Here is a 14,907-nt window from a genome sequence, read left to right on the forward strand (position 1 = left end):
ATAGCCTTTGCACAGCCAGGCTTGTAGACTACTCTCCTAGGTTCACAAAACTGTCCTCCATAAAATGCGTTGCACAAATTCGATCAGCTGAGTTGTGCTGTTCTGTTGTAAATAAATCTTAACCAATGATTCCTCATTGCATCTACTTTCGGAAGGCCAAATAAAGTGCTTTTGCTTTCGCACAGAAACACACAGCGTCTCCCTGACATGGCTACATCAACACTACTGCGGTTTCTGAAACCACGCCGCCTTTCTTTGCGTGAACATTTGGGCGGCATTACGCAAATATTTCCACATCATGATGTAGACATGTGGGGGCGTGTTTGAATGAGGCGTTTTAGCCCGGTCTGGATCAGCCTTCTCTTTTAGATAGAATAAATCCTTTTGTGGGAGACTTTGAGCTTTGTAACTCTGCAGATCTTATACATGCACAAATAGCTACATAGCACACTAAAAATAGAAAAATAGAAATCGCATCATATGACCCCTTTAAGTTTTTATCTTCAAAAGACTTATCCTTTTATGATGTATTTATGAACATTTTGTAGCATCAATTTAAGGTGTAAAGGACTTGTAATTAAACAAGTTGTAAATAAACTGGAAAGGAAGGGACAGAAATCTCTTTTGGATTTCATTAAAAACATCTTTATTAGTGTTTTGAAGATGGACAAAAGTCTTATGGGTTTGGAATGACATGAGAATAATTGAAGTAATTGATGTATCATTTTTGGGTAAATTAACCCAGGTGTCAAGGGGGTCACACACCGGACAAGAAGCGCAGCAGTGTGCTATGGCGTGACGTCTTTAAAATTCAAACACGTTAATTTCTATGAGTGTACGCACGCTCAGCGGCTGTCTGCGGCATTCAGCTGTGACTCAGGACTCCCATCGCACCGTGCCACAGAGCGCCACTTACATAGTTTTCCATTAAATTACATATTTGTCCCAAATGATTAATGTACATAACTTAATCCCAGGCTGGAAGATCAGGTACTGTGCATTTTTCAAGCAAAATGTTGGTCTTTCTGTGGCTTGAATAAAGTTTGTATGCTTCATGTAGACTTGAGAGCTATAATAATAATAATAATATACAGATCACACGTTTTCTTTCTGTTTGCTCTGTTTTTTTAAACACCTAGCTTCAAACTCATCGATGCCACTTTGTTCATTCTTAAGTGCCTGTTTGGGGATTAGATAAACTGTTTTGAACTGTCTCCTTGTGTCCGGTGGGAGATACCTGTGAGATGACCTAGTTGAGGCATGCCACTGCACTTCATGTCCGGTGTGCAGCATAGTATTTAGATTAGTCTTATTATAGATTTTGCCAATTTAATTTCCAGCAAATCTGGTGCTAAAACAACACAGACTGTGTGCAGTAAACAACACTATCAGTGTGCACAGGTCATTCTTGTTGAGTTCCCAGCATGTGTACGAAATATAACAATATTCACATATTCAGTATTTGCTGTGTGTTTATCTGTTTTCATTGTTTGTATACATAGGCTATACAAGTTTATTTTTTATGTGTTTCAGCTCTGGACCCTGCCAAAGATCCGTGCCTCAAGATAAAATGTGGCCGCCATAAAGTATGTGTGGCTGAAGATTACCAAACACCCACCTGTGTTAGTCAACGTAGAATGAGGTAAACTTCCTCCACTCTATCTGACTCAGAGTTTCTGCTCATTACTTAAACATTAGTAAAAACAGCATACAGGCGTGGCCAAACTTGCTGCTTTGAATCTGTGCATGACATCTTGAGTTACTAACATTTTGGAGACCGCTATGTCTCAGTCGTACATCATGGGTCAGTGATCTAGATAGAAAACTTCACAAAACACACAGGAATGGTTGAAAACAAAACACTGAGTTAAAAAGCGGTGTGTCCAGAACTAATTTATACTGAATACCACTGGAAAAGTCTGAAAACAGCAGTTTGAGTAAAACATTGAATGCCATTAGAGGCTTTGGAACTCTCCAGTGGCTGTGCTACCGAATATTAAATTAACAGCTGGTCCAGTTTTCAGTTTGTAATAATTCCATATTTTCTCCAAGCCAAGTCCCCTGCAAACTAAACAAATACATATGTGGATACCAAAAGATATTTTATTTAGATGTTTTCCAAAAGAAATGTGCTAATATTAATTGATTTTGTTATGTAGTATGTAAATGGGTAAACATTTTCACTAGTATATTAAAACATTTTAACATTGATTTAACATGGTACATTTTCCTGCACATGTTTGAAGTTAAGTATGCCGAAAAAGTTTTTGAGAGGAAACAAGGACTGTTCTATGTTCTTACCCAGTCAACCTATACTGGAACTAACTGGGCATACTTGTCTGCCAAATCTGGGAAATGAGTTCTTCTGAGCGATAGAGAGAAAGAGTGTGTGTTTGTGACCGAGGTGAAAATAAGGCACACACTGACCTGGATTTTGCAAGCTACAGTTGTCAACAGTGATTGTTGTTATGAAACTAATCAGGTGGTGAATTGGGGGTGCTAGCATGTGTTTCTGTTTTTTTTTTTTTTAAATGACCCAATGAAACAAACAAAGAGGGATATTGAAGAGAAGTATAGAAAAAAGAGATGTTTAAATAACAGAAATATGGGGAGAAAACAACATTACATTCTCAGCTGATGGCACGCAATGCAAAAAGGGGTCACAAGTCTGTCATACAGGGTTGTGAACATGAGGGGAAAAAAAGAAAATGCAGCTTATCATATAAATGTGTGTAGTTAAACAATAAAATAAAATGTTTATCAACCTTTTAAAGAAAAAAAAACACTTTATTTAATGTAAAAGTGATATTAGAGCATTGGTTCTCAACTTTTTTGACTCTTAAGGCCCTCTGTGGTCCAGAATAATATTCAAAGCAAAGGTCTAGAAAATACACTTTCAAAATTACTTATGAACAAATTTTAAAAAGTCATCTTGAGGCCCTCTAGTGGGCCGCGGCCCCCTAGTTAAAAATAACATCTGTGTTAGAGACCAATGAAACTATTTGACGCAAATTCACTTGGAAGAGGTTAGACACATCAAAGTACGCTATAAAAGCATTTTTAGTGCTGTATCAAAAATGGTTGTTAAATCAAACTATGTAATGGATCAAATTGCATTCATTCTGTATTGGCAAATATTGCTTTGGAATTTAATAGAAAAGTGAATTGAAAAACAAATCGATTTGTCAAGCTAAAGACTCCTTACATCCCCTCATCCTTAAAACCCATGAACAAAACTTTGCAAGGGAAAATAAAATATGAAGATGCTCACTTAAAATGAGAATAAATATGATTTGTGTTGACCAGAATGACCAAAGTGTGGTTTATAAAGATAATTTTACCAGTTTTCTTATTCATCCTGTCATGTTAATAATGTTGTATACTATTGGTTCATAATATAAATAAATTTAGATTGATTGGGTCGCCGGATGAATCAAAAGCAGTACAGAACCAGTGATCATAGGAAGGACAGATCAAAATTGGCTGCATTTCTGAAGATCAATATTGTTTAGTTCTATTTGTGTTAAAAAGGCAATCTCTCTTTGTGTGTGCAGTTTTAAGGACATGAATATGAACTCACCACTGCTGAAATGCAAAAGATGTCCAGTTGTGCACCCTTCACCTGTTTGTGGAACAGATGGACACTGTTACTCCACCAAGGTAACACACACACTACCTGTTTGTGAGAACTGCCACTGTGTGTGTGTTTCTATATGTATATACTGTCTGAATTGCTTTTTCATAAAGCTGTGTCACAGAGGTATTCAACCAGTAGATTAATCCTCAATCGACAATGTACTTTACTTATCTAATCTCAGCTTTGTGTGTGTGTTTTAGTGTAAACTAGAATATCAAGCTTGCATCTCTGGGAAGCAGATTTCTGTGAAGTGTCCAGGACAGTGTCCCTGCCCTTCAGGAAATCCAGCAGAGAAGAGAGGTACACACACTTTATTGATGCAGCTGACCCATAAGGACTTGCACACAATCACTGCCTTTGTTTTGAAAGGAATATGTGCACTGCATATTGTACCATATAGGTATTTAGCCACCAGTCTTCAGCTTTGCCATCATATGAATAAATTACATTTTATAATATATTAAAATAGAAAAAAAAATGTAATATTTCATTTATATTAATATTTTTACTGTATTTTCCATCAAATAAATGCAGCCTTGCTTACCATAAGAGATTTCTTGCAAAAACAATCTCTTACTGTCAAGGGAAAAAGTATTCATTCATTCATTTAACAAATATCACAAATTATTAATTTATAAACACTGTTTTTAAGGAGTCACACCACACAATATTTTACAACCTAAGCGAAGCTTTCCCTGTCATAAAAAGTCAGTCACAGAAAACCCTCTTGATAGACAGTCAACGGAGTCTGATATCATTTCATGTTTTTATTTAATTTTTTTTATGCTAAAATCTTTATATATATATATATATATATATATATATATATATAGAGTGGGTACGGAAAGTATTCAGTATATATGTATATATATTAGGACAGTTGTGTCATTTCTACATTTTACACTTTATGGCCCAAAAATTGCTAAATTAAAAAAATCTAAATATTTAATCTTATAAATTAAAAACATGCTTAATCATAGAAAAGGTGCATTCAAGACCTTGTATGCATGAATTGCATTTTAAATAGATCCGGACAATGTGATTAACCTATACTGCTTGCCTAATTAAGGGAGTGGTGTTTAGTTATCAACTTGTAAATCCAATTTTTTTTATTAATTCATTTTTTTCTGAAAAAATGTTTTAGGTCTTGCCAGTCTATTAAAAAAAAAAGCCACGAATGAAAGATTACAAAATCACACTTCTGTTGTAAACTGCATATTTTGGCAAATTTAGTAGATATTCTGTGTACACAAAATTCTTGCCCATATGTACTGTATATTGTGTACACTGCACACAATATAAAGTACATATATTATAGTAGTATGGCAATATGCTATTATGAATGTTTTTTTCTCCCTTATGCCCTCATAAATGGTAATGATGAATATCTCATGTCATTACTTGATGAACCAACAAATTATTCTATATCTGAAACCAATCTTTCATCTCTGTAGCTGTGGGAAGGGATATGTACCCTTTAGGGTGGGTACTTGGCATGTTTTCATCTGCAACGAGAGCAACAAAGAGATTTCAATACACCAAACTAGTCTTATTTTGTGTAGAATCTCAAAGCTACTGAATCCCTTAGGAACTTATTAAATGTTTGCTGTTCCAGATTGGTAGTGTCAGTGTGTGTATGCGTGTACATGTGAGAAAGACAGCGCAGTAATGTTTGTTTTCATCATTATCCCAATGAACACAAGTCCTGCCTTCAACTGCTTGGCTTCAGGTCTATAGATGAAATTCACTCACATTCACCATCAAAAGATTGACAGTGACAACTTGGAGCTGAAACCAACGCAAACCAAACTTTAGATCATGGAAATGGATTTTTGAAGGGATGGGAAGCATGAATATTGTTTTTTCCAGTTTCCAAATATCAGCAAGATCAAAGCTTTTCATATAGACACTACCGTTCAAAAGTTTGAGGTCTGTATTCTTTTTATTAGTATTAAAGTTAGCCATTTATTGGAAGTTTTCCTCTTTTATCATATTGCTACTGCAGACTTTAATAAAAGCAGTAAGCCACTAAAGGCTGTGAATTACAGTGATTTTACCATGGTTAAAAGACTTTGTGCCATTTATCAGAACACCTCTAACTTGTTGTAAAGTCACTGTAACAAATTGCTTCTTTCTACTTTAATCTGTTTCTCATTTTAATTGTGTATCCACAAGGGTTGATATTTGTTGAGTTTTTATTTGTCATCTTGTTTTAAGCCATCAAGAGACATCAAACCATATTGACTGTTTTCCCAGACTTAATTATCTAGAGCTAATTAAAGATCAAGCTAAAAACATCTACTTCTACATCCCATTATTATACTGTATATATGCAACACCAACTGATTTTCAGAAAAAGATACAAACTGTCAAAGAAAACAGAACTCTGAGCTCTGCTGAATTCTAGAAACATTTTATCATTGCACATAAGAATTGAAAAAGAACAAATCCAAAATTAGAGAACATGAATATAAGCCCTTGCAGCTGCTTCTGAATGCAAAGCCCCGACCCTTCCTTCCTTCCAGTACTGCATCTTATCAACAATCAGCACAGATGTATGATGCATTAGCTACAAGAATTCAATCAGTTACGCTCATTAATTACTTACAACTAAACTAGATTTATCAAATGCCCCAAACCATCCCCAAACAATATACACAGACTCTTAAATCTAATGAACATATCAAAACAAAACACATTGGATGCAGAAAATACAATCAAGTAAATTGGAAATTATTTATACATTGGATAAGTACAAATTTCCCCAGAAGGCACAGTTATTGCTGATGTTATCCAATATTGTGGGTTTTATAGCCTGGAGTGTCACCAGGCAGGATGTACTAGCTACAGGACAATAATAGCAGGGATGGCTCTCCTCACCCTGAGGGTTAACTGGACTTAAGTACCTTCCTTAAAGGTACAAAGGTGAGCTGTTAGGTGAACATAGTCGCTCTCACGTAATTAAAAAACAGCAATGAACCTGGGTATTTTATTTATTCCTAAACACTAATCAAGTTTAGCTGTTATCAGAAAAGCTAGAATAGTGTATACTTAAAAGTCAATAAAGCCCAACAATGATCGCACACTTTTTCAGCAGCCCTGGGAATTTTCACCATTCATTTAAATAGATTAAATGCCTGGTATTCCACAGACATTTTTTTTAAAGACTCTTCACTAAAGAGTTTTAAGCCTTGAGTCAAATCAGCAAGCTCAAAGATAAATCCCATTTCTTTTGATTCAAAGCAAAACAGCATATGAAATACAAAAAAAGGGTACAAAACTGCCTGCTTAAATTCTACTTAAGCCATGAAGCAATGAAAAATAACTTAAACAGGTCAGAAATGATGGCAAAATATAAAATGACCTCTAAAAGTTTGGAAATGCCCTTGGCATTTTGGGCACTATTAGAATTTTATTAAACAAAACAAGTGAATTCAGAACACAGAATAAACAAGATTATTTATTTACAGTCTAAAACACCTCTAAACTATGTTCTATTTGGTCTGATGTGTAATAACCTTTATTGGCAATCAATCAGTGAAGCTATCAAGGTGCGCTGAACCAATAACCCTTAAAAAAAGAAACCTAAGTTAAATGTGATAGCAGGCCTCACAGCTGCCAAAGGGGCATGTCTGACTGTGACATGTATTGCCATTATTATGCAACCAATGACACTGTTTTGAGGGCACTATACAATTATAGATAATTAGATGTCACTAAGTATAATCATAAAAAATACTCCTTCCCTTTTCAGGATGCTGTATAATATATGCTATAATGTAAAATCCAAATAAGCTTTACAGATCCTTATTGGAAAGGGCTTGAAAAGTGTTTTTTCATGTTTGCTCAATTAACCATAAACAATTATTGCACAGGCACCTGTGGAACAGTCCTTAATACTCTTACGGTTTACAGACAATAGACAATGAAGGTCACAGATGCAATAACTTAGGACAGTAGAGAAACCCTTCTACTGACTCTGAAAAACACCAGAAGAATGTCCTGATCACCTGTGTGAAAAGGTCATAGTCCTGAGGCAGGGAGGCATGAGGACGACAGATGTGGCCAAAACAATAAACCGCAATGTCCATAATGTAAGACACCTAAGACAGTGCTATGAAGACAGAAAGACAGCTGATCATCCTTGCAGTGGCAAAAAACTAGCCCTGAAATCAATGTGTTTCAGAGGGTCCCTGCCAGTCAGAGATCACCATCATCCACAAACAGCAAGCTGGGAAGAAATTACTGGGTAAGTTCATTCTCTTGTGTGTTTTGTTTATACATGTAATTTTCTCATGGACAAAGTGGTCTTTGTTTGTAATGCAAGATCATGTTTAATGGAGTTATCCTTGTCCCAGTTTTTTAAAAAACACCTAACACTTGTTCAAATGATTGGGGTCAGTAAGACCTTTTTTTTAAAGAAATATATACTTTTATTCAGCAAGGGTGCATTAAATTGATCATAAGTGACTGTAAAAAAAACAAAAAAAAAACATTTTTTTTAACATTTAATTAAATTTTTAAAAAATGATGTTCTTTCAAACTTCATATATTTTGAAAAAAATTAATTTCCACAAAAATAAGCGGCATACCTGTTTTTAACATTGATAAGAAATGTTACTTAAGCACCAAATCATTAGAATGATTTCTAAAGAATCATACAGTATAACACTGAAAACTGGAGTAATGGCTGCTGAAAAGTTCAGCTTTGTCGTCATAGGAATACATTTCATTTTAACATATATTCAAATAGAAAATGGTTTTAAACTGTAAAAATATTTAACAATGTTACTGTTTTACTGTATTTTGATGAAATAAATACAGCATCGGTGAGCATAAGAGACTACTTTCAAAAACATTCAAAAATGTTACCTGAAATCACATTGAATATGTGTTAAGTAGTCCTATTTATATGCAGACATTTATTGGCTATTTTTATTATCTATATGAGCTAATTAATGCATCAATCTTTACATTGCGAATTCATATATTATAATTTTTTTAATGTATGGCCCATTCATTTCTTATCCAAAAAAAGAGCTACTGTATTTAATTAAAAATCAAGTTGGTTGCCTACAGCATATTCTTTAAAATATGCTTGAAACATAAATTTTGGGGGAAAAAAGGAACCAAATAGAAAGTAGAAAGAGCTTTATTACCAAGTATGTTTAAACACACAAGGTATTTGACTTGACTGGAGCTTCCAGTGCAGAAGAAAGTATGGACATACGTGCATACATGATAGTGCAGACATACATAGGAATAACACAGTAGAGATGGAATATAACACTAATTGCAATTAAAAATTAAATAATGCACAGAAGTAGAAGTATAGAATCTATATAGTATGGAATATAGTTTAGAGTATAGAAAATTAAATAATACAGAAGTAGAAGTATAGAATTTTTTTTTAAATGAATGGACAGATATGTTGTTTACAAATGTTAAAATTTCGGATTCTGTGTCAGTTAGAATGGACAGTGTATTGTTATGAAAGTTTTAATTGTTCAGGCTGAATATAGCCTGCAGGAAAAAAACTGTTCTTGTGCCTGGCTGTTCTGGTGGTCAGTGCTCTGTAGCGCCGACCAGAAGGCAACAGTTGGAAAAGAGAGTGGGCTCGGTGTGAGGGGTCCAAAGCCCTTTTCCTCACTCTGCAGGTGTGAAGAGCTTGGAGGTTGGGCAGAGGGGCACCGGCAATCCTCTTAGCAGTACTGACTGATTGTGATTACATTCTGCTGAAATAGTGATTACATGATGCATTGCATCACTATACAAAACACTGTATCATTGTCATTTACACCTGACTAGATTACACAAACTAATATACCTTATTGACACACAAAATGCAGTAACATTATAAACTAAAAGATCTGTTGTTACTCAAACATCCTAAATCGTAATACTTTGTGGGCATCAGCTATAAACACCAGACTTGCAATGTAACCAGTATTTTTCCCCAGCATTTTACACCACGTTAAAAAGCACTAGCATTTAATAACCATCTCAATGTCATCACAACCTAAACACAGCTACAGTACAACCAAGGTGTCAAACAGAGGAAAGCCAACATTAATTCTATTAAAGCTAGAAATCACTAAGAGTTTCTTTCCCTCTCTCTGAAGGTCGCGTGTTTAATTTGAGCAGGGGAATGAGATGAGGGGAAATTGGACATGAAAAGAAGGATATTTTTAACTGCTGTTTCTCCCCTGAGTGGAACGCACAGTGACGGCTCTATGGCTTCTGGCACTGAATTATAAAAGGACAAAAAAAAAGAGAGAAAGATTAAAAAAAAAAAAAACCTTGACTATGGTGATTCTGTAGAAAGAATCTGTGAAGTTGAAATTCAATGAATGTGCGTGAGAGACACACAGAGAGAGAGAGAGCAAGCTCTTGGAGGTGACAGTTATGTTCTTTGACATTGAATATATCATCTCCCTATCTGTGGGAGTGGGGCTTTGAGACACACTCGGTGGCTGTGTATAATCTTGCCTGTGATGTAATGTTTCCTGACATTAGGACTGATGCTAATGTGTGTGTGTGTGTGTGTGTGTGTGTGTAGGTCCGTACATCCCCTCCTGTGATGAGGATGGCTTCTATAGGCCTCAGCAGTGTCATAGAAGCAGAGGTCAGTGCTGGTGTGTGGATCGCAATGGAAATGAGATTGAGGGGTCTCATACCCACGGGCCTGCTGACTGTGGTAAGAGGGGTGCATCCTACATTACATCAGATCTTTTGATTCATTATCTAGTAAAAGAAAAAAGTAAAATTATTAACCGCTAGAGCGCCAAAAGTTACATAGTGCTGCTTAAATTAACAAGTGTATTATTATCAATGTTGAAAACAGTTATGCTTCTTAATATTTTTGTGGAAACAGGATACATGTGCTACATATTTTTCAGGACTCTTTGATGAAGAGGAAGTGCAAAGGAACGACATTTATTTAAAATAGAAATCTTTTGTAACATTATTTTTCTATTCATTTAACTTTTTATCAGTTAAATGCATCCTTTCTGAATAAAAGCATTTCATATTAAAAAAAAAAATCTTACTCATTCCAAAACTTTAAACTCAAGAAAAACAGCAATGAAATGTGTTCATTCTAACAGCTAGAAGTCAAGAAATGAAAACAGCTACTGTTTTACCTTGCAGCTGTGGAGTCTTCCAAAAGAAGGATATTTTTAACTGCTGTTTCTCCCCTGAGTGGAACGCACAGTGACGGCTCTATGGCTTCTGGCACTGAATTATAAAAGGACAAAAAAAAAGAGAGAAAGATTAAAAAAAAAAAAAACCTTGACTATGGTGATTCTGTAGAAAGAATCTGTGAAGTTGAAATTCAATGAATGTGCGTGAGAGACACACAGAGAGAGAGAGAGCAAGCTCTTGGAGGTGACAGTTATGTTCTTTGACATTGAATATATCATCTCCCTATCTGTGGGAGTGGGGCTTTGAGACACACTCGGTGGCTGTGTATAATCTTGCCTGTGATGTAATGTTTCCTGACATTAGGACTGATGCTAATGTGTGTGTGTGTGTGTGTGTGTGTGTGTAGGTCCGTACATCCCCTCCTGTGATGAGGATGGCTTCTATAGGCCTCACCAGTGTCATGGCAGCAGTGGTCAGTGCTGGTGTGTGGACCGCTATGGAAATGAGATCGCTGGGTCTCATACCCACGGCCCTGCTGACTGTGGTAAGAGGGAGGGGGTGCATCATTTGCATGCATCACACCTCAGATATTTTGGAAAAAAAGTCAAATAAGTAATGCTTTTAATCTGTAGGGATTCAGTGATTTCTAGGCTGATGTGATAACTGAACATTTTACATTTTGCATTTTAATCCTTCCAACTGGAACGACTAGTTAATTAGCTAATAAATTATAAAGTTCATACAAAATAGATCTCAATTAAAAACAAATACAATCTGGAATTTACAATACAAGTAGTGTATATTTAAAGTACTGCAGGTATTTTGACCATCAGACTATAGAAAATATTTGTGAAATCACTTCAGTTAGTTATTGTCCAGTAAAGAGTTGTGCCACATCTCACTGTTTTTAACATGACACATTTTATAAATGGTGTTCAAGGCGTGAGATGCTGAAAAAAACAACAACAGTGAGATGTGGCACAACAGGGGGAAGTGTCTTGCGTGAAAATGTCCTTTGAATAAAATGAGCCAACACAGTGCATGATGCCTAAAATTAATCTACAATACACTGTGTATGAGAACACGTTTTGATGCATGAGTCTGGAGGGGTCTTGTGTGCACATTCCATAAAAGTTTAAAAGAAAATATGCTACCAAATATACTGTAACAAATTATTGGTTAAATTATTATTAAACCATTTGACATTAGTACTATACTACCATTCAAAAGTTTGGGGTTAGTAAGATTTTTATAATGTTTATGAATGAAATCTCTTATGCTCACCATCCAGTAAAACCGTAATATTGTGAAATATTCTTACTATTTAAAATAATAGTTTAATTATAATTTTAAGACCCGGCCTAGAGTGACCACACAATAAAATCGATGTGACTGCAGTCGATGTTAGAAGAGAACAGAGTCATGCTATTTACAGAGGCTTAAACACACACACACACACACTTGCACACACTTATCTTGTAAACACTTTGGCAGTCCTTGGGCATGAGGTGCCTTTGACGCAACATGGAGGAGCGGTGGAAAAGAGGTCTGGGGATAAAGAGAGATGATATTTAGTGTGATCATGTTCCATGAAGATATTTTGTACATTTCCTACCGTAAATATCCAAACTTAATTTTTTATTTGTAATATGCATTGCTAAGGATTTCATTTGGACAATTTTAAAGGCGATTTTCGCAATAGATTTTTTTTTTGCACCCTCAGATTCCAAATGTTCAAATAGTCGTATCTCGGGCAAATATGGTCCTATCCTAGCAAACCATACATCAATTGAAAGCTTATGTATTCAGATTTCAGACGACGTATACATTTCAATTTCGAAAAATTCCGAAATTTTTGTGGTCCAGGGTCATATTCTGATTTGGTGCTTAAAGCAGCACTATGTAACTTTTTCTGTGTTCAGAATTTGCTAAATGTATATAATGAGCGAGTACATCATGAAGTAATCTTCCAAACCGCGTTTTTGTCTTAATCCGAATTACTGCGGTACGCTTATAATAAGTACTTATATTTGGACTCTTGTAGCCTCGTCGGGTCGCCACCGCTGCGGAGTAACACATATCTGCGTGAATCGCCATAGACATAAACTTAGAGAAGTAGCTCCGGTTGGAATGTTCTTCCGCGGGATGTGTATAGTTCTGTTTATTAACCGCTAGAGCGCCAAAAGTTACATAGTGCTGCTTAAATTAACAATTGTATTATTATCAATGTTGAAAACAGTTATGCGTCTTAATATTTTTGTGGAAACAGGATACATGTGCTACATATTTTTCAGGACTCTTTGATGAAGAGGAAGTGCAAAGGAACGACATTTATTTAAAATAGAAATATTTTGTAACATTATTTTTCTATTCATTTAACTTTTTATCAGTTAAACTAAGACCCGGACTAGAGTGACCACACAATAAAATCGATGTGACTGCAGTCGATGCTAGAAGAGAACAGAGTCATGCTATTTACAGAGGCTTAAACACACACACACACACACTTGCACACACTTATCTTGTAAACACTTTGGCAGTCCTTGGGCATGAGGTGCCTTTGACGCAACATGGAGGAGCGGTGGAAAAGAGGTCTGGGGATAAAGAGAGATGATATTTAGTGTTAGAATGTAGAACTTGACTGCCATATGATTAAATAAAAAAAGAGCGGTTTTTGCGTCACGTTCTCTGTTGTTTTGGTCTATAGGAGAAAGTGAAAATGATTAGTTAGTTTGCATATGTTACTGTAGACGACAAATCATACGATAGATGCTGCTGCTGTCACTTATTCTCCTCGTCCCTCTCAGTGCTTCTGCATTTTCTGTCAGATTTGTTTTCATGATGTGCATATGAAAATATACATTTCCTTCTATGGACATTGTGGTGCTGCGGAAAAAAAGTTATTTGGTCGAATGAGTTTGATAATCTGTTTCAGAGGTCAAAGGAGCCACCTTTATCAGTGTTGTCCAGCTGTTGTTATAGAGATAACACATTTTGGTTTGTTTTTTACAGTATACATACAGTATAATTTGCTCAAATAAAGTTACACAGACCAAAACAGAGTTTTTGTACAGTAATTCTCTGTCTCTCTGTGTGTGTGTGTGTGTGTGTGTCTCAGAGAAGGAGAAAGAGAAATCCTGTGTCTGGTCTGGTTAGTGCTGCATTATGTATAAATGCAATTTTAATATTTTATATACCACAATTTCTCGTCTGTACACACAGAGACTCAAACACACACACAAGTAAACCGGGGCATCTGTGAGGTTGAACACTTGTTTAATCATTAAAACACAAGCATGTGCCTGCCAACTAATGTGTGTCTCTGGATCAAGATTACACTGTAGTTCTGTTGTGTAATTTAATCTCTTGCTGAATTAAAATACATATGCAAAATTCAATTAAAATATGATGCAAAGAGAAATTATTGACTTGGAAACTACAAGAATACATACTAAATCGTACTATGCATGTGTGTAATGTAAGGCTGTGTGAGTGTGTATTAGTTTGTGTCTGGCCACAGCTCTCTTAAAGGAACCAACTGGATAAACAGAAAGTGTTTTCATTCAACAGCTTTTCCTCTTCCTGTCATAGGAAAATCACACTACTGCTGGCTTTGGATTGAAGTCTCACACACACAAACACAAAGGATCCAGAATGCAAATAGATTTGAATGCAAAGAGAGCAGTATTAAATGTACACAAACACACAAAAGATTTGCAAGCAGTTCTTAAAAAAACAAAATGCAATCTATTTTTATAGGTGACTGATCATTGGTTTCATGTTTTCAAGATTACCAGATCAGTTTTCCTCGTAATCTCGCAGAGACAGAGGCTTCAGATTGAAATTCTCTTACATAATCAGCCAAATTAGAAGTTCAGCCTCAAACCGCTTCAAATCCAAAACAACATCAAGACTCACAACACATATAGCATTGACCCTTTAGCCTCTTTAAAAATAAAAACAAGGTTTATTCCAGCTTTAGCTGAATGAAGACCTATTTAATTTTCCTGGAACACACACACAAGGCCGTGATCTAAATTAATTTTTCATTGCAGTTCAGAATTCCCTTTTGAGGAGCAACCTAAATTTAGGAAACAATAGCAAAAGATATTCTGCATAAAGCCACT

General features: G+C 35.6%; 1 pseudogene; it reads left to right on the forward strand.

The window, feature by feature from the left end:
- LOC107548294 (testican-3-like) overlaps window positions 1-14,622 on the forward strand; it is a 46,087-nt pseudogene extending 31,465 nt beyond the window's left edge.
- Window positions 14,623-14,907: the final 285 nt, after the last annotated feature.

Source organism: Sinocyclocheilus grahami, unplaced genomic scaffold (genome assembly GCF_001515645.1).
Source record: "Sinocyclocheilus grahami isolate Dianchi unplaced genomic scaffold, SAMN03320097.WGS_v1.1 scaffold346.1, whole genome shotgun sequence".
Taxonomy (NCBI): domain Eukaryota; kingdom Metazoa; phylum Chordata; class Actinopteri; order Cypriniformes; family Cyprinidae; genus Sinocyclocheilus; species Sinocyclocheilus grahami.